We start from the raw sequence: 21515 nt of genomic DNA, 5'->3' as shown, positions 1-21515 counted from the left end.
GAGCCTGTAAGAGGTTAGCATTTGAATCAGCAAACTGAGTAAAGAAGATCATCCTCCCCAATGTGGGTGGGCACCATCAATCCACTGAAGGTCTGAATAGAACAAAAAGGCAGAGGAAGGGTGAATTTGCTCTTTCTCCCGGAGCTGGGACGCCCGTCTTCTGCCCTTGGACGTCAGAGCTCCTGGTTCTTGGGTCTTTAGACTCCATCTCAATTATTCCACCGGCTTTCCTGCTTTACCAGCTTGCAGATGGCAGATTGTGGGACTTCTCAGCTTCCACAACTGCATGAGTCAATTCCTATAATAAATCTTTTCTAACTATCTATCTATCTATCATCTATCTATTATCTCTCTATCATCTATCTATCGATCGATCATCTATCATATATCTATCAATATAATCTATCTCTCTATCATCTATCATTTATCATCTATCTTCTACCTATCATCTATCTATCATTTATCATCTATCTATCTTCTATCATCTATCTATATATCTATCATTTATCACTATCATCTATCATCTATTAATCTTCTATCTATCTATCATTTATCATCTATCTATCATCTATCTATTATCTATCTATCATCTATCTGTCATCTATCATCTATCACTATCATCTATCTCTCTATCATCTATAATCTATCATTTATCATCTATCTTCTACCTATCATCTATCTATCTATCATTTACCATCTATCTATCTTCTATCTATCATCTATCTATCTATCTGTCATTTATCACTATCATCTATTTATCTATCAACTATTAATCATCTATCTATCTTCTATCTATCCTATATCTATCATTTATCATCTATCTCTCATCTATCTATCGTCTATCATCTATTTATCTATCACTATCATTTATTTCTCTCTCATCTATCATCTATCTTCTACCTATCTATCATCTATCTATCAATCATCTATCACTATCATCTATCATCTATCTATCATCTATCATTTATCATCTATCTATCTATCTTTCTATCATCTATCTATCTATCATCTATCACTATCATCTACCTATCATCTACCTACCTATCATCTATCTACGTATCATCTATCTACCTATCATCTATCTACCTAACTATCTATCTTGCTCTTTCCGTCCCTCTCATGAATCCTGACTAATACAGAAGCTGAATGAGCTGCCTCCCTACACACACTCTGAGGAGAAGCAGAGCTAACATTTTGCCGCCTGGCAAAAGGGACTAAGGTGGCAGCTAAGGGGGTGATGTTCCACAGAGATGGCAGAGGACGTGCAGGAGATGAAAGCCCCTCACAGAGAACTGGAATCTCACCTTAAAGTGACGCCCCCCACCCCGCCCCAACAATGCGGGTCTGGTCCCCATGTTCACTCTCACCGAAATACAAGGCACAACCCAAAGCAGAATAAACCCAATCTGAGAGCCAGGGAGTCTAGAAAGCAATCTTTGGCATTTTGTCGGAAATAAAGTACGAGTTTCCGTTTTTAATTTTGGGAAATTTCATATTGTGCAATTTACTGTTTTTCCTAGAGCTGCCAGTACTATTTGCCATCCATTTGGTATCTGGACCAAACCCAAGCATTTACTTGCAGAGGCTGCTTTCACTGGTTTGGGCAGCATTGTGTGTCGGTTAGGAGAACAAGCTCTGGAGCTAGAATTCATGAGTTCAAATCCTGCCTCGGATACTTTTTTTTTTAAGTTTTCTAAGACAGTTTATTGTAAAATTTTCATCCTAATTTGAATTTTTTAACATCTTTATTGGAGTATAATTGCTTTACAGTGGTGTGTTAGTTTCTGCTGTATAACCAAGTAAATCAGCTATACATATACATATATCCCCATATTTCCTCCCTCTTGCATCTCCCTCCCACCCTCCGTATCCCACCCCTCTAGGTGGTCACAAAGCACCGAGCTGATCTCCCTGTGCTATGCGGGGGCTTCCCACTAGCTACCTATTTTATATTTGGTAGTGTGTATATGTCCATGCCACTCTCTCCCTTTGTCCCAGCTAACCCTTCCCCCTTCCCGTGTCCTCCAGTCCATTCTCTACGTCTGCGTCTTTATTCCTGTCCTGCCCCTAGGTTCTTCATAACCATTTTTTGGTTGTTTAGATTCCATATATACGTGTTAGCATACGGTATTTGTTTTTCTCTTTCTGACTTACTTCACTCTGTATGACAGACTCTAGGTCCATCCACCTCACTACAAGTAACTCAATTTTGTTTCTTTTTATCTGCCTCAGATACTTGATGGGGGTACCTCTTTAGGAAACCATTCCACTCCTCTGTGACAAGATTCCTGCTTCCCCAGGTGGTGGTGAAGATAAAACAAAGTGACCAGCCCTCTTGGTCTGCCCAGGACTGAAGGGCTTTCCAGGATGCTGGACTTTCATTGCAAAAACTGGGAAAGTCCTGGGAAAACTAGGATGTGTCGGTCACCCAAGGATAAAATAAGCTATTGCAGGTAAAGCACTAAGAACAATGGGTGCTCAAGAAATATTAGCCATTGATATTAGTGAACCCACTGCAAATGTGACTATTGCAATGGTCATTGCTTCCCGTGAACTTGGAGGTCTGGGACGAGTGTCCTGGTTTTCTAAAGGGGAAGATGTTTCTCCAGAGCCCTGGAATCACTGGAAACAGGGTAAAGACGAGGGTGGTGTGCCTGCGCTGAAAGCAAAGTCTGCATACGGAAGGAGGGTGAGTCAGACTCTAGCCTCCGCTTCCGGCCTGAGATAATGCTGGAAGTGCCCTTCAAGCTCCCCTAATGCCCTCCTGACTTTGCAATGGGTCCACCTGAGCCATGCTGGCTGTCTGTCTGGTCTGCACTGGAGATCTACAGACAGAGCTTGATCTACTGAGTGAAGACTTCTAGTCTGTAGAGTCAGATTTCTCCTCAGGACACCCTGAGTCTCCCCAGGAGTTCCTAGTGAATTTCTGAAAAATGAAAGGCCTCCTGGGAGGTTCCATTTCTTGCAGACCCTTCACACATTTTAACCCTGAGGGGCTCGTAATAGAGACACAGATGTAGAGAACACCAAGGGGGGACACCAAGGGGGGGAAAGGGGAGGGTGGGATGAATTGGGAGATTGGGATTGACATATATATACTATTGATAATATGTATAAAATAGATAACTAATGAGAACCTACTGTATAGCACAGGGAATTCTACTCAGTGCTCTATGGTGACCTAAATGAGAAGGAAATCCAAAAAAGAGGGGATATATGTATAAGTACAGCTGATTCACTTTTCTGTACTGCATAAACTAACACAATATTGTAAAGCAACTATACTCCAATTAAAAAAATAATTTAAAAAGAATTTATCAAATTTAAAAAATACAAAGATTCTTAGCATATATTAAGCACAGAATAAATATTGGTTTTATTTATTTTTTAAGGGTGGAGGGCTGAAAAGATAGTCAAGATAAATGGTTCAGCATCAGCATAATCTTCATTCACATACAAGAATAGACAGTGAGTCTACTAAGCCAGCCTGACACTGTTAGAAAAATTTAACCAGTAATATTGATCAGGTATTCAGTGACTATCACTATACAAAGAACTTGGGGTGGAGCTGTGAGTGAAACCAGACACTGTTTCTACACTGTGTAGAAACAAACACTGTTTCTACACTCCTGAAGCTTACAGCCTAAAGAAAGAGATTAAAATTGAACAAATCATTCCACTCTGAAAAGAGGAAACAAATGAACAATCCAAAAACTAAATTAAGAAAACAATTCCATTTACAATAGCATCAAAAGAATAAAGTACTTAGGAATAACTTAACCAAAAATGCAAAGACTTGTACCCTTGAAAACTGCAAAATGTTGCTGAAAGAAATTTTAAAAGACATAAATGAATGGAAAAGCATCCCATGTTCATGGATTGGAAGACTTAATACTGTTAAGATGTCAATAATGCCTAAAGTGATCTACAGATTTAATGCAATCCCTATTAAAATCCCAATGGTGTGTTTGGCAAAAAATAGAAAAATCCATTCTAAAATTCATATGAAATCTCAAAAGACCCTGAAGAGACAAAACAATCTTGAAAAAGAAGAATAAAGTTGGAGATGTCACATTTCCTGATTTCAAAACTTACTATTGAGTTGTCCAAAAAGTTTCCAAAGATGTTACAGAAAAACCCGAACAAACTTTTTGGCCAACCCAATACAAAGCTACAGTAATCAAAGTAATGCTGTACTGTCATAAAGACAGACACACAGACCAATCGAATAAAATAGAGAATTCAGAAATAAACCCTTGCATACATGGGCAAATGATTTTTGACAAGGGTACCAACATCATTCAATGGGGAAAAGATAGCCTTTTTAACAGATAGCATTTGGAAAACTGGATATCCATATGCAAAAGAATGAAGTTGAATCCTTACCTTACACAATATACAAAAATTAATCCAAAATGGATCAAATACCTAAACATAAGAGCTAAAATGATAAAACTCTTAGAAGAAAACATAGGGGAAAACTCCTTGACATTGGATTTGGCAATAATTTCTTGGATATGACACCAGAAGCACAGGCAACATAAACGAAAATAGATAAATTGAACTACATGAATTAAAAACTTCTGTTCATCAAAGGACACAATTAACAGAGTGAAAAAAGCAACCTAGAGAATGGGAGAAAATATTTGCAATTTATATGTCTGATAAAGAATAAATACCCTGAATATATAAAGAACTCCTACAACTCAACAACAAGGAAACAAATAACCTGATCAAAAAATTGGCAAAGAACTTGAAAAGACATTTCCCCCAAAAAGATATACAAATGGCCAAAAAGCACATGAAAAAGTGCTCAAGGTCACTAATCATAAGGGAAATGCAAATCAAAACCACAGTGAGATACCACCTCACTCTCATCAGGATGGCAACTATCAAAACACAAAAACAAAAATAACAAGTGTTGGCAAGGATGTGGATAAACTGGTACCTAGAGTAGTCAAATTCATAGAGAAAAAAAGGAGAAGAGAGGGTGCAAAGGGCTGAGAGGAGGGAAGAAAAGGGAGTTGATTCTGGATACAGAGTTTCCATTTTGCAAGATGCAAAGAGTTCTGGAGCTGGATGGTGGTGATGGTTGCACAGCGATGGGAATGTACCCAACATTACTGAACACTACACTTAAAAATATTTAATATGGTAAATGTTACGTGCATTTTACCACAATTAAAAAAATACATTTAAAAAGAGGAGTGGAATATAAATGTAATGAATGCTGCAAAGGATTGGGTCCAAGGTACACATAAAGCAGCTCTGACCTGGGGTGGTGGTGAAAAGTTTCACTAAGTGCAGAGCAGGATGAATAGGAGTTTGCTGGGGAAGAAAAGAGGCAAAGAGAACAGCATATGCAAAGTCCTTGTGAGGTGAGGGATCTTCATTCACTTGGGATGCTTTACTAATTATCCACGAAGTACAAACATTTGTTTTCACCTGGTTATTTCTCCTTTTTTTTTTTTTTTAAACTGAGACATAACTTACAAAGATTGCACAAATCTTAAATGAACAGCTCAATAAGTTTAGTACCAACACTTTGAATCAAATAACAGTCAAAAGGAGTATTGTCACGCTTCCTTTCCTCCTTCCTGGCCCTTTCCCTGGAGGCAGTGGTGGGGCAGGGGCTGAGGAGACATCACCAGGGAGCTGGTCCAGATGGAAGTAGAACAAAGAAACGCGGCAACTAAATGCAACCAGGGATCCTGAATTGGATCTTGGACCAGAAAGGGAAAAGACGTTGTTGGGACAGCTGGTGAAATCTGAATAGGACCTCTGGGTTGGCTGGCAGCAATGCTGACTTCCTGATTTGGATGTTGCATTGTGTGTAGGACAGAGTTTTTACCTTTTGAAAATACCCTCTGATGTATTTAGGGGTTAATGCGCATCATGCTGAAATTTGCTTTCAAGTATTCGGAAAAAGAATAATAATAATGGGTGTGTATGTGGATATCTATAGATAGAAGGGGTGGGGAAGAAAGAGAGCAAGAACACACAAGTGTGTCAAAATATTAACAACTGGGATATCTCGGGGGAGGTGATACGAAAGTTCTGTGTATTAATCTTGCACGTTTCCCAGAAGTTTGAAATTATTTCCAAATAAGTTACTTTTCAAATGATTTTTCTATGATTGAAAGGAACCCACAGGTTAGGTTGAGGTCAAAAAGGAAGAGAAACATGCTGTCTATCACTGAATTTGAAACAGGAAAGTTTGAGAGAAAAGAATTTTTAGTGTTTCATTTCTGCTCTCTCCCGAGTGAAGTAGGCTATCCTGAAAATAACCCACTGGAGATGATAATACATTGATAAGCAAACATTCTGATTCAGTATCTGCTTTGGATCACACGCATCGGTCAGCAGATCTGGGAATCTGGGTCCTCTTCTCTGGATCACGGACCACCACGACCCCGAGACACTCCTAGACCAACCTTCACACCACCCTTTCCAGCCTCAGAAAATGAAGGATGGAGGAAACCTACCAACAGGATTTGGCTGGCGATGACAGACCAGGGCGAAGCTGTAAATCCAGAGGGTGCTGAAGTGAAACTGGAACAAACACAGGGCCTCAGTGTTTTCATCCATCTGCAAAATCACCCAACACCCCATTTAAGTCTGGGCATGAGTCACCGGGTTTCCACACACACCTACCCTCTGAAGTGCAGTGAGGTGAGCCTGGGTGTGCGGTGCTGAGGGAGACTGCTTGTAGGAAGCATCTCCGGAAAATGGAGAGACAGACGAGGCCCAGAGCTCGGTCATCCACAGGGGGCACCGTGCCTGACGCATCCCTGTGGGCGCAGGACAGCTGTGCTGACCAGCTCTCGGCTGTCACCAGCGTTCAGGTTGGATGCCCTTGTGTAGTTATATCACATAAACAGGTTTGTTTTTAAAAACAGATTGGAAACTGTAAGTATAGTCATATATTTTGGGGGGAAGCTGCTATAGAATTAGTGAACTCAGCTCTGTGCCCCTCAAAATCTCAGAAGCTGGATTGAGGAAAAAAATTTCAAGTTCGAGTACATTTGTATTAGAATAAAATCATCAAGGCTTTCTTTTCACAGTCATCCAAAAATTTTCAGATTACTTCTGTCTACAGCCAGACGTTTTCAAGGTTCTTAAGCAAAGATGTAATGATTGGTGAAAATAATCAGTTGATTGACCACAAACATCTTTTTGAGGTGGGCAAAATGAAGAGACGGACATTTAAATTTTATTTACTCATTTATCTATTTAAGAAAAAGCTAGGCATCACAACAAGCTCTGAGGGGGGGAAAAGAGAACACTGTTAGAATTACTTTTTTTTAGAAAGGAGAAAGGAAAGCAAGAGTATTATTATTACTACTATTACTATTATTTTGCTTCTTTGAGCATTGAACTCATCACCTCCTTCCCTGTGTCCCAGGTGAACAAAAATCCGGCTCTCAACCTCAGTTTTCTTACTTCTTATCCCCAACTCTCATCCTGAAGCTTCAAAATCTTACCGTTGTCCTTTCTTTGATGATAATCCAGTTAGGTTTCAGGTTCCGCTTTTCAGAGTAGGTATCTGATAACCCTCCTTCTGTCCCCAAATTATGTTTTTAATGCTCAAAATGAGCACAAATGTCTGCCTTCCTCCTGTCCACCCACAGCTACTCCCACCTGCCTGGAGTTCTGGATTCTCGCTGTGTTTCCTCCTTCATAGCCAGTGCTCCTGCCTTTATCTGCTGCATCCTTTCCAGCCTCTGAGAACAGCTGTGTTGGGGACGGGTGTAGCAGGACAGGCATGGAGCAATCAGGAGGGGAGTTGGTCCAGAGACTGGACCTTCCAGCCTCTTTCTTCACACAGGTTCCTACCTCCCTGTCCCCTCCAGGGACCCACTTCTCCCATTCATTCTCCCCTCCCCCCTGAAGTGGGTCTAGAACCTCCCCGCTGTCTCCCTGGACCTTTCCTTGTCATGGGTTGCTGTTCTCAGACCCCTTCTTGAAAAGTGCCCCTTGCTTCCCTTGATGTGTCAGTCTCTGGACCATCTCCCCTCCTAATCGCTGCATTCCTGTCCTGCCACACCCATCCCCAACACAGCTGTTCTCAGAGTTCCAGCCCTGGCCCTCCTTCCTCTTCACTCCACCACTTTGCAGAGTGATTTTTCCCTCCCCTTACATCCCAGGAATGGTTCTACCCTCTGGTGGTTCCTCTCTCTCCCCCAAGTCCCTCATGCAAACGACCCCTACATCTTGAATATCTTCCAATCCACCTCCTCCTCCTGGACGCAGCCCCACTCGCTGCCTTGGTTTGGGCTCCCGTCATCTTGCCCCTGGATTTCTGCTGTTGTCTCCATCTCCTCAGGCCCCTTCATGCTGCCAATGCTGTGTTCTTTCTAAAACCCAAACTGATTATATGCCTCTTTGACAGCTGGAAACTGGTCATTGAAAGCCAGCCAGCCAGACTTTCCAGTATCTCTGGGCAACTCTGAAGACACAAGATAAACTCAGAGGATTTTCCTGCAGTGCACTAATTTTTTTTAACATCTTTATTGGAGTATAATTGCTTTACAATGGTGTATTAGTTTCTGCTTTATAACAAAGTGAAGCAGTTATACATATACGTATGTCCCCATATCTCTTCCCTCTTGCGTAATTTTAATCAAAGATTTTGAGTGTGGGAGAGGAATTTTTAAAATTTATTTATTTATTCTTGGCTGCGTTGGGTCTTTGTTGCTGTGCACGGGCTTTCTCTAGTTGAGGTGAGTGGGGGCGACTCTTCACTGTGGTGTGCAGGCTTCTCATTGCGATGTGCTTCTCTTCTTGAGGAGCACGGGCTTCAGTAGTTGTGGCACGTGGGCTCAGTAGTCGTGGCTCTCAGGCTCTAGAGCGCAGGCTCAGTAGTTGTGGCTCACGGGCTTAGCTGCTCCACAGCATGTGGGATCTTCCCAGACCAGGGCTCAAACCCTTGTCCCCTGCATTGGCAGGCGGATTCTTAACCACTGTGCCACCAGGGAAGTCCCTGGGAGAGGAATTTTTAATCCTGATGGTCACAAATTCCTTTAAAAAGAGTTTATAGTAAAATCAACTCATATTCATCATACAGGACAACAGAAGTTCAGTTTAATTTTTAACATGTAACAGGAGATGTCAAAGACACTTTGTGCTTGGAGAAGGCCATTTGGGGCCATGTTCCGGGATCCCTAGCTATTAACATCCTATTTCCTCTGTCATTACGAGCATTTCCCTGGAAAAGTTGAAGAGGCATTATGCTCTATGGATAAAATTAAATCTTCATGCTTCTGGTCCACGCCTACCTCTCTAGTCTCATATTCTGCTACTGACTATTATCAACACTTCTAACATTCTACAATTCCTGGACTTTCACTACTCCAATTTTCCTACCAGGAATGACCTTCCAACCTCTGTGTCTGACAAAATCTCCTTGTCCTTCAGAATCAAGGAATCAAGGAATGTCTGCAAGAAGTGAAGGCAGGCAGGTAAGTGATTGCTTGCTAACAGATACAAGGTTTTGGCCAATGAGAGGGGAAAGGAAGGAAAAACCCGTGTCTTGAAAAACTTGCCACCACAACAATGGCCCTTCCTCGCTGCAGTACCTGAGGGCTCCTCGCTGGCTCTCACAGCAGGCAGTTTCTCCCATAACTTTCTGATCTACCTTTCTTGACGTCATAACGTCTCACTCCTTCCTAACACTCCAACACATGGACGCTTTGCTCAGACCGAAGTCCAGCCTCCGGGGATCCTCTTGTGTTGAATGTCCAGCCACTTTCCCTCCTCTCTGAATCCTTCCCAGCCTTGACGTTCAACTCAAATTCCACCTTCTCGGTGAAAACCTTCCTCGCTGTTTCAGCCCTCATAAATTTTTTTCCTCTTAATACCTAGAACACTTAAGTTCTTATTAGAATTTAATTACACACATCTTGGATTTTACAACTTTTATTGGCTTTATTTATTACAGAAGTAATACATTTATATTAGAGAAAAAAATTAAAAACCAGTTAAGCAAAAAGAAAAACCACTCATGAGCTCTTCATCTTGAGGGAACTACTTTAACACTGTCTGTATATCCTTCCACACTTTTTTCTACGGACGCTTAGACAATTTTTCCACTTTGGGGATAATACTGCTTTGCAATTTAAAAAAAATGTACTAATAAAGCATTGAAATACTAGTATACGTACTTCTTCAACATCATTTTTGATGAATCCATGATATTCAATTTTATATATGAGCCACCACTTATTCAGCTAATTCTCTGCTGTAAGGCAGTTAGATTTTTCTATTTTCTTTTTGCTATTATACCAAAAAATCTCTCTGAATAGTCAATTTTTCAATAGTATAAATTCCAATAAATACAATTTCTATGTGAATAATTTTAGATATTAATTATGAGCAATACATGTAATAATAAAAGTAATTAAATATAAAATCACTGCATTTGTCAATTGTTTTTATGTTAGCTTTGACTCCCCACCTAAATTTAAGTTCCTTAAGGATAAGATCCAGTGTTTTCCAATTTTTCATCTCTCATCGGCCCAAGAGATATTCAATTGTGCATGAAGAAGAATTAGTCTATTTCACTTAAATTTTATGTGGCATCAATTCTTCATTGCAATAGAAGATCTTGGGCTATGTTACCATAGATAATGATGTAATAACATTTTTTCTTCTTAAGGACTATTTCCAAAGTCCTTCTTAGGAACTGAGGTGATCTTGGGGGAGATAAAGATGGGATAAATAAGAGGGATGTGTCATTAAAAAGCAAAAAGGCTGCCAGCCAAATTTAACAATAGCTAGAAGTAAAATTTCTGCATGATCCTAGTTACTCCAGAAAATTACAGGGCTCTCTAGTCTGGAATACACTGATTATTTTTCAAAACGTGTATGAGATTTTATACAATGAGAAATAACTCTTCCTGGCAGTGGCCAGTCCACAAAGACTCTAGCAGCAACCCTCAAACTTCATCTGTGCACTGGTCCACTTTTTCTCTCTCCTCCAACTCCTACACCCAACCCTCCTCCACCATCAGCTCATCTCCTCATTTCTGAGTCCCCTAAGAAAACAGAATCACTCAGACAAGGACTCCCAGCATCTCCTGCCACCCCATACCAGCATCACCGACCATCCCCACCTGAGCTGCCTTCCCTCCTCTTGTGGGGATGAACTGGCCCCACCTGACTCAAGCACTTCACTCCAAACGCTATCCCCTCCCTCTCGGCTTCAACAGTTTCCCCTCTTGACTGAATTATTCTCACCAACAAGCTCTAATTTCTCTCATCGCCCTCTACCCATGTCCCCATTTGGTCTTTCACAGCAAAGCTCCTCTAGAGAGTGGTCCATATCCATCGCCTCTACTTCCTCTCTTCCCAGTCTCTCAAATCCACTCCAGCCAGGGTGAGTCCTTACCACTCCCCTCCGTCAAAGACACCAGTGCCCTCAGATCATTAAAAATCAATGGTATGTTCTCATCAGTAACACCCATCAGCAGCACTGACACAACGGATTACCCCCCCTGCTTTTCGAAACATCCTATTTTACTTGGCTTCTAGGATGCCACACTTCCCTCTCCCCTTCTCTCTCACTGGTGCTGTTTCTCAACTACCTTGGCCAGATCTTCATTTTCTTCATCTTCTGACCTATAAATGTTGGCATGTCCCAGGTCTCGTCCTCAGATCTCTTCTTTTCTTCACCCATGTTAACAGATTCTCTATGTTGATAACACACAGATATCCATCTCCAGTCTGGACCTCTCTCTTGAAGTCTCAATTCCCATGTTTAATTGTCTACTCGACGTTTTCACTTAGATATTGACAGGCATCTGAAGTTTAGTTTATCCAGATGCAAACACTTCAACTTCCCCCCGTACCTGCTCCTCCTGTAGCCTTCCCCATCTCATGAAATGGAATCTTTGTTAATTAGCTATTTAGGCCAGGCTAGGATTTCCTTTGACTCTGCTTTCTCTCACATCCCACAGTTGAATTGTCAATAAATCCTGTCTAGTTTACTTTGAATATATATCTAGATTCCATTTATAGCTACCATTGCAGTCCAAATTACCATCACCTCCCTCTTGGTCTATCTCAATAGCCTCCTAAGTGGTCTCCGTGCTCCCTCTCTTGTCCTCCCCTCGACTTTGCAAACGAAATGATCTTTTAGGAGTTGAGGCCAGGGCATGTTTTTTCTCTGCAGAAACCCCTGTGAATTTCACCTGAACTAGAACCTACTGGCTAGCCCTCTGGCATCACCTCCTGCTACTCTCCTTCTTGCTCTTCTGCATCAGGCACTGTGGCCCGTTTGGTGTCCCTGGAGCATGCCAAGTCCACTCTACCTCAGTTCACTCTACCTTTGTACCTGCTCTTCTCCGTATCTGAAAAGCTTTTCTCTGGGATAGCTGCAGAGCTCACCCCCTCACTCCCTTTGTATCTCTGCTCAAATGCCTCTTGATCAGGGACAACTTCTCTGACCCAATCACCCTATCTAAGAGTGGCCCCACCTTTGGCACTCCTGAGCTCTGATTTTATTTGATTTCATAGCACACTCTTCACCTCTAGATATTACAACATACAACTTGACATATATACATATATATACATATATATATATAGTCAGTTCATTTTCTGTCTCCCTCCCCCATCCCATCTCATCACTAGAATGAGAATTCTGCATGCCAGCTTGTAGAACAGTGCCTGCCACATATAGGTGGCTCAATAATTTTTGAACAAAACACCACTCAAAGCTATATAGATTTCACCAGTTTTCCCACGTGTCACCTGTGCAGTACTGAGCTGAGGTTTTATGGTTTCGATACACTTGAAAACACCTGGTTTTGAAATCATAAACCTCAGTCATAATTCTGAGGAATTTGCCCAATGAGTAGAACTCAGTTTCTTCTTAACAGAACTTCCTTCAGTGCACTGGCTCCTCCTGACTTTGGTATCCTCCCTCTAAACATCTCACTCCGTTCTCTCTCATCTGATGTTAACTTTGTCCTGCTATGTCTCATTTAAGGTACCACATTTCAAATTCTGCCTAAGAAAAACCATTATATCTTCTCAACATCCTCAAATTCTATAAGAGGGTGCTGGAGAGCGAAAAAATCAAAGACTTGGGAACTGCTCACTTCTTTCTTCTGTCTTCCTTTGCTCATCTTTTTGTTTCCTGCATATTTTAATCTTTCTGATTTTATTTTATAAAATCAAGGAGATTTATATGGATAAAGTTTACTGACTTCAATGTTATGGTACAAATTATTGTCCCTGGAAATCATATCCTGCCTTAGAAATGCATCACAGATGAAGCCCATATTCTGGATCAGCACACACATCTAATTATGTAGGGAAAAACAAGTATATCAGGAAATGTTGAATGTTGCAGGCACCGGAAATAAATTGACCTCTACACAAGTTACCGCCATGAATATACAGAGGGAAGGACCTGCATCTGTTTCACATTGTAAAAGCCCAAAGTGCCCAGAGCAGCACTGCAAACCCAGGGAATGGCCGGCAAATGTTCACGATGAGAGTGCCAAGGCCATCCACAGCCTAACCTCTGCAGCAGTTCTGGTAAAAAAGAGTGTCCAGTTCTTGATGTACCATCCTAATTTCATGTAATTCTGAATATGCTTTACAGGCTTTAATTCAAATTACCCACTTCTAACTTTGAAAATGCAATAACTAACTTTCTACCAGACTTCCAGCTCCTCAAAGGCAGAGATTTTGTCTTACTGACCGCCACGGAGGCACGTGATTGCACTACTGGACGTGACCTTAGAGATCAACCTGGCTTAGTTCAACCTCCTTGAATGACTAAATAATACAACCTATCATAGTTGCATTTGTTTTTTTCACCTCTAATTGCTGTCCCATTCCATACTCAAGAATTTCAAACTAAGAAAGCTCCAGTCTGAGTCTTTGGCAAATAGACTAACTGAAATGACCTAATAGGCTTTGTTGCATCCATCTGGGACCAGAAGCAAGGTGGCAAAATGGGCTTGTAGTACCCCCTTCCACCCCCTCTCCACACCCCACGCTGTTGCACCCAACTCCATTCACAGCTGGGCGGCCACGGCCCGTTTGAAGAGAAATGAATGTACTGGACCCTCATAGGGATCTTCTCAAGCCTGGCTCTTGTGAGAAAAACATTTCTTGGCCCTACAAAAACGCAAAAAGTTATCGCATTGACACTCACATGCTTCCAAGAATGAGGAATGCAGAAACATCACTGTTCATGAGACTGTAAGAAGTGGTCCCGTCAAGGCAGACCGGGGATCATCAGGATCCTCTGCTCTTGCCCTGAGGCCAGGCAGGGACCTCACAAGCAGGGTGATTTGTCAAAGGGGGCACCAGACCCACAGTCAGAAGACTGAGGACCCCTCCTACCTCTGAGATCTCTGTTCATCTGAAAACTGGAGATGCTAGCAGAGGAAAGCTCCCAGTGTGGGTCTCGACCTACCCAACGAATCTCTGCAATGCTGTTAGAAAAATTACCTTGGCCTCTTCGGCTTCCTTTCAGCCATCGGTTAGGTTTCCACGCAGACGTTCAAAATGGGGCCTTTTAAAACTCTGCCCTCAAACGAAGGTGGTTCAGAGCAATACTTTGGCTGATATCACGAGACTCCCAGGGTAGCGCTTCACTGCTTCCTCAGCATAGGCCAGTGCCCATTTTACGGGGGTGGGGGGTGGGGAGGAATTTATGATCCTTCTCTCGGTTGAGCGAGCCAAAGTTTTATAATATTCATTAAAGATCAGCACCACATGTAATAATACGATACTGCCTGTACACAAGGGGCCCAAGTTATAGGTGTTCAGGGAACGTGGCAGAATTTCTTGGCCTCGACAGGCGTAAAGTGGCAGGCACCAGCACTACACTAACATAACCTTCTTTTATTGCAAATGTTCGTTCAATCGAAGTCCTAATTACTTTCTGTAAAACCCTTACCATCATCAAGCTTTCTTCCGACAGGGCAGCCACACGATGGCCTTAAAGTGCAGCAGCATCACCCTGGCGGCCTCCCGAGCGGGCGGCAGGGGGGAGGTTGGAACCCATCAGGAGCTAGGGATTTGCAGCTGGGAGGTAGGCTTTTCAGTGAGCTTCGCGATTGCTCGCTCGCGCCCCTTCTAAAACCCTGGCGTGGGGACTTAGAGGCTCTCTCGGTGGGACAGGCCGAGGCCCTCCTGGAAAGGATTCAAACGTCAATATCAGTGTTAGGTCAGAAGCTACTCTTCCTCGCCCCACCCCCTCCCAAGAGAGGGACCGGTCAGCTTCGAGCGGCCCGTGGAGCATCTTTTCCTGCCCCTCCTGGGAAACGCTAGACAACCCCGGAATCCCAGGTCTCGAGGTCTGGCTCCCGTTCCCGGGTCTAGTGCCCTGGGCTCTGCCACCCCCTCCCCAGGTGCCACAGCAGCCCTCACCTCTCCCCCCACCCCACTAGCCCCCAGCCCTGGCCTTTCAAGGCCCCTGCGAGTCACGGGCAAGGCCGGACCGAGCCAGGCGGCCGGCGGGCCCTGAGCAAGGGGCTCTCCAGGCCGCGCGGCCGCACAAAGCGGGGAGTGCGGCGGCGGCAGCGTGAGGCGCGCCCCCTCCCGCGAGCCGGCCGAGCGCGCGCCCGCCCCCCGTCCCCCGCCCCAGCCCCCGGAGCGCCATTCGCGGAGCGGCTTACGCTAGTCGCCGGGCGTACGGCGCCCCAGCGGCCGGGGAGGTGCGCTGCCCGGCTCCCGTAAAGTTATTGTGAATGGGGAGCGGGTGACGTCAGCGCCGAATGTCAACAATGTAGCGATTGAGAGTGTGGGCGTTCCGGGGAGAGCGGGAGCCGAGCGGCCCGGAGCAAACAGCGCCGAGCAGCCGCCGCCTCAGCAGCAGCGGCAGCAGCGACCGTGCACGCCCGGGCTGCGGTCGCAGCAGCGCTAACGCGAGCGCCCGCCGCCGCCCTAGCCACCCCGCCTGCCCACTCCCGCTGCCGCCGGGCTCTCGCTTTCTCCCCGGCCTCCCCTCGACCCTTCCCCTCCCCCTTCCCGGCACACTCGGGGGGCTGGGAACGTGCTGCCATGTGATGCGCGTCCTCTCCGCGAGCTTTCGGTGACCCCCCTCCCAGGCTGCGGACCGGGAGGACGCGGGGAAGAGGAGGCGGAAAAGGACGCAAAGTTCTCTGGCGAGGTGAGTCCCCGGCCGCGGGTGCCGGGCCCCGGCGGCGGGCGGGGAGGCGGCGGGGCAAGTTGGCGGGGGGAGCGGGCGCGCGGGGCAGGAGGGGAAGCGTGGGGAAGCGGCGCGGGAAGGGAGCCGCGGCCGCCGGGCGCGCAGCCGCCCGCTGAGCGCCCTGCCCGCTTTTATGGCATTTTCTAGGAACGGTAAGGGGGTGGAAGCCGAGACGGCTGACGCGCTGCGACGACTGTGCGCTCTCTCGCCTGGCTGTTTACGGCGGGCGAGGCGGCATTGTATTTTGCTCGCGTCGACGGGTGTTTTGGAACAGCAGGGGGAGGAGGAGCAGAGGGTAATAAGTCAGGCGTGGGGAGGGCGGGCTGGAGGGAGGCGCGCGTCCGCGCGAGCCGAAGCAGCTGTCAGACCCACGGCTCGCTCCCGGCCCCGCGAGGCCCGGGCGCCCCGGCCCCCAGCGCGCGACCGCGGTGCCAGGCCGGGCGGCCTCCTCCCTGCCCGCGGCGTCCGCGCCCGGGGCTGCCCCGCGAAGCTTTGCGCTCGGCTGTCAGTCGCCGCCGGGTAGCTGGGACCACAGCGACTGGCGGGGCATCAAAGCCCAAGTTTAGGGTCCCGGGAAGAGGCAGGCTGCTGGCTCGCGGCGCAGATCTTAGGCTGCGCGCTGGGTGGAATCACTACTACCAATGACCGGGTTATTGAAATACGTCCCAGGGAGCTCAGGCCGAGGGGCTCGTGCCTCCAGAGAGGGAAATCTTGCACCTTCCTCCCCCAAGATTCTGCATGAAATCAAAGTGCCACACACTAAAGTCCTCTCCCTGCCCACACTAAAGTCTGCCAGCCCCAGAAGCTCCACCTAGGAGAGGAGTTTATCCAGGGGACACCTCTCCACCTACCCCACGCCGAGGCACCCTGTGGGGTCTCGCACTTTTCCTTCTCTCACTGGGTGGGTGCTCAGGAGCCGAGCGCCGATGGAGAGGGAGGCGGGCGGCGCTCCTGGGCTACCGCAGCGGCGAGAGGGGACTCGAGTGAGCATCTCGGAGACCTCGGTTTGGCCGAGGATTTGCAGGAACTCGGACCGTGAGAGGAAGCTGCAGGGCCGGGTGTACGCGTGTGAAAGGGGCCGCGCACCCCTGGCTTCGGGGACCGTGGGCGCGCAGGGTATCCCCAGCATCCTCTCGCGTGTAGGGGAGTTTGATAACTTGGGGGAAGTTCCTGCACAACCGCTGTCCGATGGTTTAGTCTGTGGCCCGAGAAGGAGCGCCTCGCAATGTCGTCCGGTCACCGTCGTCGCCGCGACCCTTGGGCCCCGGGAAACAAGAGGGATGAGGGCGCCTCACCCCCGACTGAGCTGCACACTCGCAGCTGTCGGGCGGGCGGCTGGACGCGGCTTTCCTCGGTTTTCACCGTCACTGTCTAGTGCTGCAGTCTCTGACTCCCTGTGTAAATTTCATCTGTTGAGTGTGTTTAACTAAAAAGGGTAATTACTTGAGATAAAAATCCTTTCCTGCCTAGTGCGAACCTTGGCGGAGATGATGCCTAATGAGATATTTTGCTTTTGTCTGTTTAGAGTAAAATTAGAGATGTTAACTCTGATAACGGTTTTCTCAGATCATTTAAATATAACATGTAGGAAAGCCTTGTCGAGCTGCGAAGGTTCCGGCTGACATGAAAGAAGCTGAGCGGGAAGGGCTGCCCCTCCTTCAGTGGAGAGGCTCTTTTGGCAAGGCGGCGGCGTCTTGCTTAAAATGTGAGATTGCCCCCACCCTGGTGCTCCGGCAGCTCGCAGCTCGCGAGTAAACGGCGTTTTTCCTTCTTCCAGGTAATAGTAAACGTGAGTCAAAATGACATCTTGTTAGAATTAGTCTTCAGTCCGTAATAAGAGAGGTTGGTTGCTAAATAACCGTGCATTCAAACTGCTCCCGTGAAAGGTCTGTCAGCATTTCCATTATAAATTCAGGTTTTCAGGAGTTTATCATTTCACCCCCAAACTTTGAGTGGCTGAAATGTTTTTCCCTCCTAGTGTTCTGCCTTTAAAAATGCATTCATTGTCCACTTCCATCCTATTTGCTGTTCCTGAACTTGAATAGCATTTAAATGGGGGTCCCAGAAATGGAAAACACAACCATGGAATAAAGTGCTATCGTTAGAACATACTTTATTTGTACTGAATAATATTTTCATTTTGGATTTTGGAAGACATTACGTTTGCCGCTTGGTAATCATAAATGTGTTCATTCTTTTGGTGACCGTCAGTTCTGCAGGTGGATTGAAATTGTCAGTTCGTGTTGTATGTGCCAGGATTACGTGGAAGAACATTCTCCTCATGTATGTGTGTGTCTGAGCTCATAGCTAAATTATATGCATGCCTGTTAGTTACCTGTCAGTCCTTTGTATGTTGCATGTGAGCATCTGCCGTAGAGGAGAAGAGGTAAGGGAGGGAGGGAGTCAGGGACACCCGCACCCGGCAAGTCACTTTTCAGTATTATCAGTGCCTGGAAGAAGAGAGCCATTCTTTTGAGTTAGGCCTTTGACTCAGTGTCCTCAGGCAAGTCCCTTCCAGTCACTCACCTCTGGCTGCAGTGTGAGGGGCTTAATTATTTGCAAACTACTCTGACATCCCTGGATGAAAGGCACTGCATAAATGCAAAGTATTTTTCTGATATGGAATTTAATGATCCATTACAGTGCATCAGGAAAATGCACTTTGCAGTGGTAGTCAGAAACGTTTCCACCTGATGGAGGGTAATAATTACTGCCTAAAAGTAGGTTCAGATTACAGATGAGACAATTAACTCTAGCCATGTGCTCTTCAATTTGTTGCAATTCATTTTGTGATCAAAGTGAGTCGCAGAGAGCCAGATGGTCAGGTTCACATTCACATCTCTCCTAGGCCAGCGCTTCACTTCTGAGCCCACTGTCTGCACAGCCAATGGGGACTTACTCATTAGCGCTTGTGAGCTGTTCCTCAGAATTTGTGATCGAGGCTCCTGTAATGCCAACAAAAGGGCTCAGGCCAATCTGTATTGTTGGGAGCAGTTTAATTTTACTTGGATTAACTCATGCCTAGTGTCTCTGGTATGGATCCAGCCTTAACAAGGGAGGAGAGAGATCCTAGTGGCTGTCTAGCTCAGCAGGGCTGGGCTCCACTGCTCTACTTTTTGTATACCTCAGATTTCAGGGGGTACAGTGTCTGGCTTCTTGTAAATGTTGGCTTATACTCAGTTAGATAAATACCCTCCCTGTCTGGCTGAGGGCTTGGAGAGAAGGACCAGTGTCATGGGCATGTGACCTGCACTGTTGCACAGGGCCCCTCCCCCCTCTCAGAAGGACCTCACACGTGGTTAGTCTTCTGCTGTTGCCTTCTTGAGAGCCTTAATAATTCTTGAACATGGGGCCCTTCATTTTCATTTCTCGCTGGTCTCCGTGAGGAGGGGGCACGACGTGGAGTGGCAGGCAACCACTACTATGTCTCAGTTCCTTGTCGTCGACTGTTGCCAGGCAGGAATGGGTGGGAATGCTGGCTTTGTGTTACCACATCTTCTAATTTTTCCGAGGGAAGCTGGATATCAGGGCTTTTTAATGTGGAATCCCCTAATTTTTAAATATTCACTCAAACATTTTCTAAACGCTGGGTGGGAACACTGTAAGCGCCAGAGCTGGCCTGCAGGCTGCCTGGTTCCCACTGCTGAGTGAGCTAAAACATCTTATTGTTTAATATTTCTGTATTTGGCGATTTTCTAAAGGCCTGGCACGTAGGAGACAGTTTGTGAGTCTCCACCAAGTGAATGGTTAACAGTGGTCAGGAAAATTGAAAAATGCAAGAAAAACAGAACTCTAAATCAAATGAAATCAGCACTGAGTCCCACTCAGGGATCGATAGCTTTCTTTTTAACAGAGAATACAATGTGAAGGTGCAAATAATTAATATCAAGGGCACCGTATAATCCTCTGCAGGTAAATAATCCATTGCTTTTGGGTCACCTGCCCTCTATGTAGTTGCTATTGACCAAATGGTGTGACATGCCTGTGTAATGCCTAAGGACTCCTCCAGGAGAATTTTACATTTTCGAACACCCACTAAAACAATAGCTGTGATTTATTGAATGTTCACCACGTGCCAGAAACAGTGCTAACTGCTTTCCCTACACATAATCTTGTTAACTCTTCAAGGCAACCCTGGGAAGCAGGCATTGTGCCCATTCTACAGAAGAGGAAGGTTCTCATTGGAAAGAATTTCATCAGAATGCAGTGTGTGTTGTCCTGACTGTCTAAAGGTTATTTCCCTGTCCTATATACACAATCCAGCCCTGAGTCAATGACTGGGCGTGGGGTAGGGGTCATAGCATACAGAGAACCCAGTTGCTACCCTCATGTACAAGGGAACAGGGAACAATGCAATATGCAACATATCTGTCAAAATCTGCGATTCAGACAGCAAACACCGCATCTGCTTCCCTGTCTTCTCCTTTCCTTGTCGGGATGTTGAAGAGGCTCCAGTGACATATGACCCTGTCAGAGGCACTAGCAGTTCAAAAGTCAGGGCTGCTTGCAAAAATTGGCATTACTCTGGAAAAGAAAATAAGAAGCTTTTGGCAGAGCTGAAGCCGAGTTAGGGAAAGCAGCACCAAGGCCTTGGGAATGACAGAAAATCACTCCTGTATTGTCGATGACAGCTTATAACCCATTCCTATTCCATTTTTAAATTTTATGTAAATATTTACAAATTGTTCAAGTCCAAACTGAAACCTGCTGTGAATTAAACATTTTGTAAACTCAGATTGCCCAGAATATTACTCATCTTTTTTGGTCTGGGATGATATTTAATAGAAAGTAGTTCTTTCTTTGTCAATTCAAGGTTTTTACTTATTTTCCCTTTGCTTCTTTTTTCTTTTTGTTAATTTCAAATGTCAGTTTCCCTAAAACTGAAACTTACTCTTCCCATCAGTATTCTCCTCAGCTTCCCTAAAGCTGGAAGTCGCCTTAAAACCACCAGGATGTCCTTTTCAAGGACCCTTTCTTTTCTAAAGAATATGGAAATTGAACCTTGTCCTACTAATGGCACTACTTCAAAAATCAGGCAGGAATGTTGCCTTTGTTTTTCCTTGAACTATTTTTTTTCCAAAATAATAAATCTCCCCAGTCTGAAAGCATTTCACGTGCTTGTCCATCCTAGTCATTGGAAATTACAGCCAAAATGTCTCTCAGTCTTCCCCAGTGACCTCATAATCACCACTTCTCCAGCATATTCCCCTGGTTAACTTCTCTTTTGTTCCTCAGCCTGATAATAAATTGGCCTTTGGTTCTGAGATGTGTCATTTGCCTCCCTGACCTCTTCGTTCCTCTCCTGGTGGCAGTAGGACAGGGCGCGGGTGCCCCCTGCAAG

The 21515-nt window shown here is 45.3% G+C and overlaps 1 protein-coding gene across 3 annotated transcripts in view; it reads left to right on the top strand.

The window, feature by feature from the left end:
• Window positions 1-15793: 15793 nt before the first annotated feature.
• Window positions 15794-21515, top strand: part of BACH2 (BTB domain and CNC homolog 2) — a 367615-nt gene continuing 361893 nt past the window's right edge. The window contains exon 1 of one of the 3 annotated variants that reach the window (XR_010836225.1): window positions 15794-16135. The gene's annotated coding sequence lies outside the window, so the exon portion shown is untranslated. The remainder of the gene's footprint in view (window positions 16136-21515) is intronic. The other 2 variants (XM_059083223.2, XM_067011484.1) reach the window with 2 other exon arrangements.

This window comes from Kogia breviceps, chromosome 13 (assembly GCF_026419965.1).
Source record: "Kogia breviceps isolate mKogBre1 chromosome 13, mKogBre1 haplotype 1, whole genome shotgun sequence".
NCBI lineage: Eukaryota > Metazoa > Chordata > Mammalia > Artiodactyla > Physeteridae > Kogia > Kogia breviceps.
Note: the sequence above shows the minus strand (reverse complement) of the source record. Positions and strands in the feature narration are given on the sequence as shown.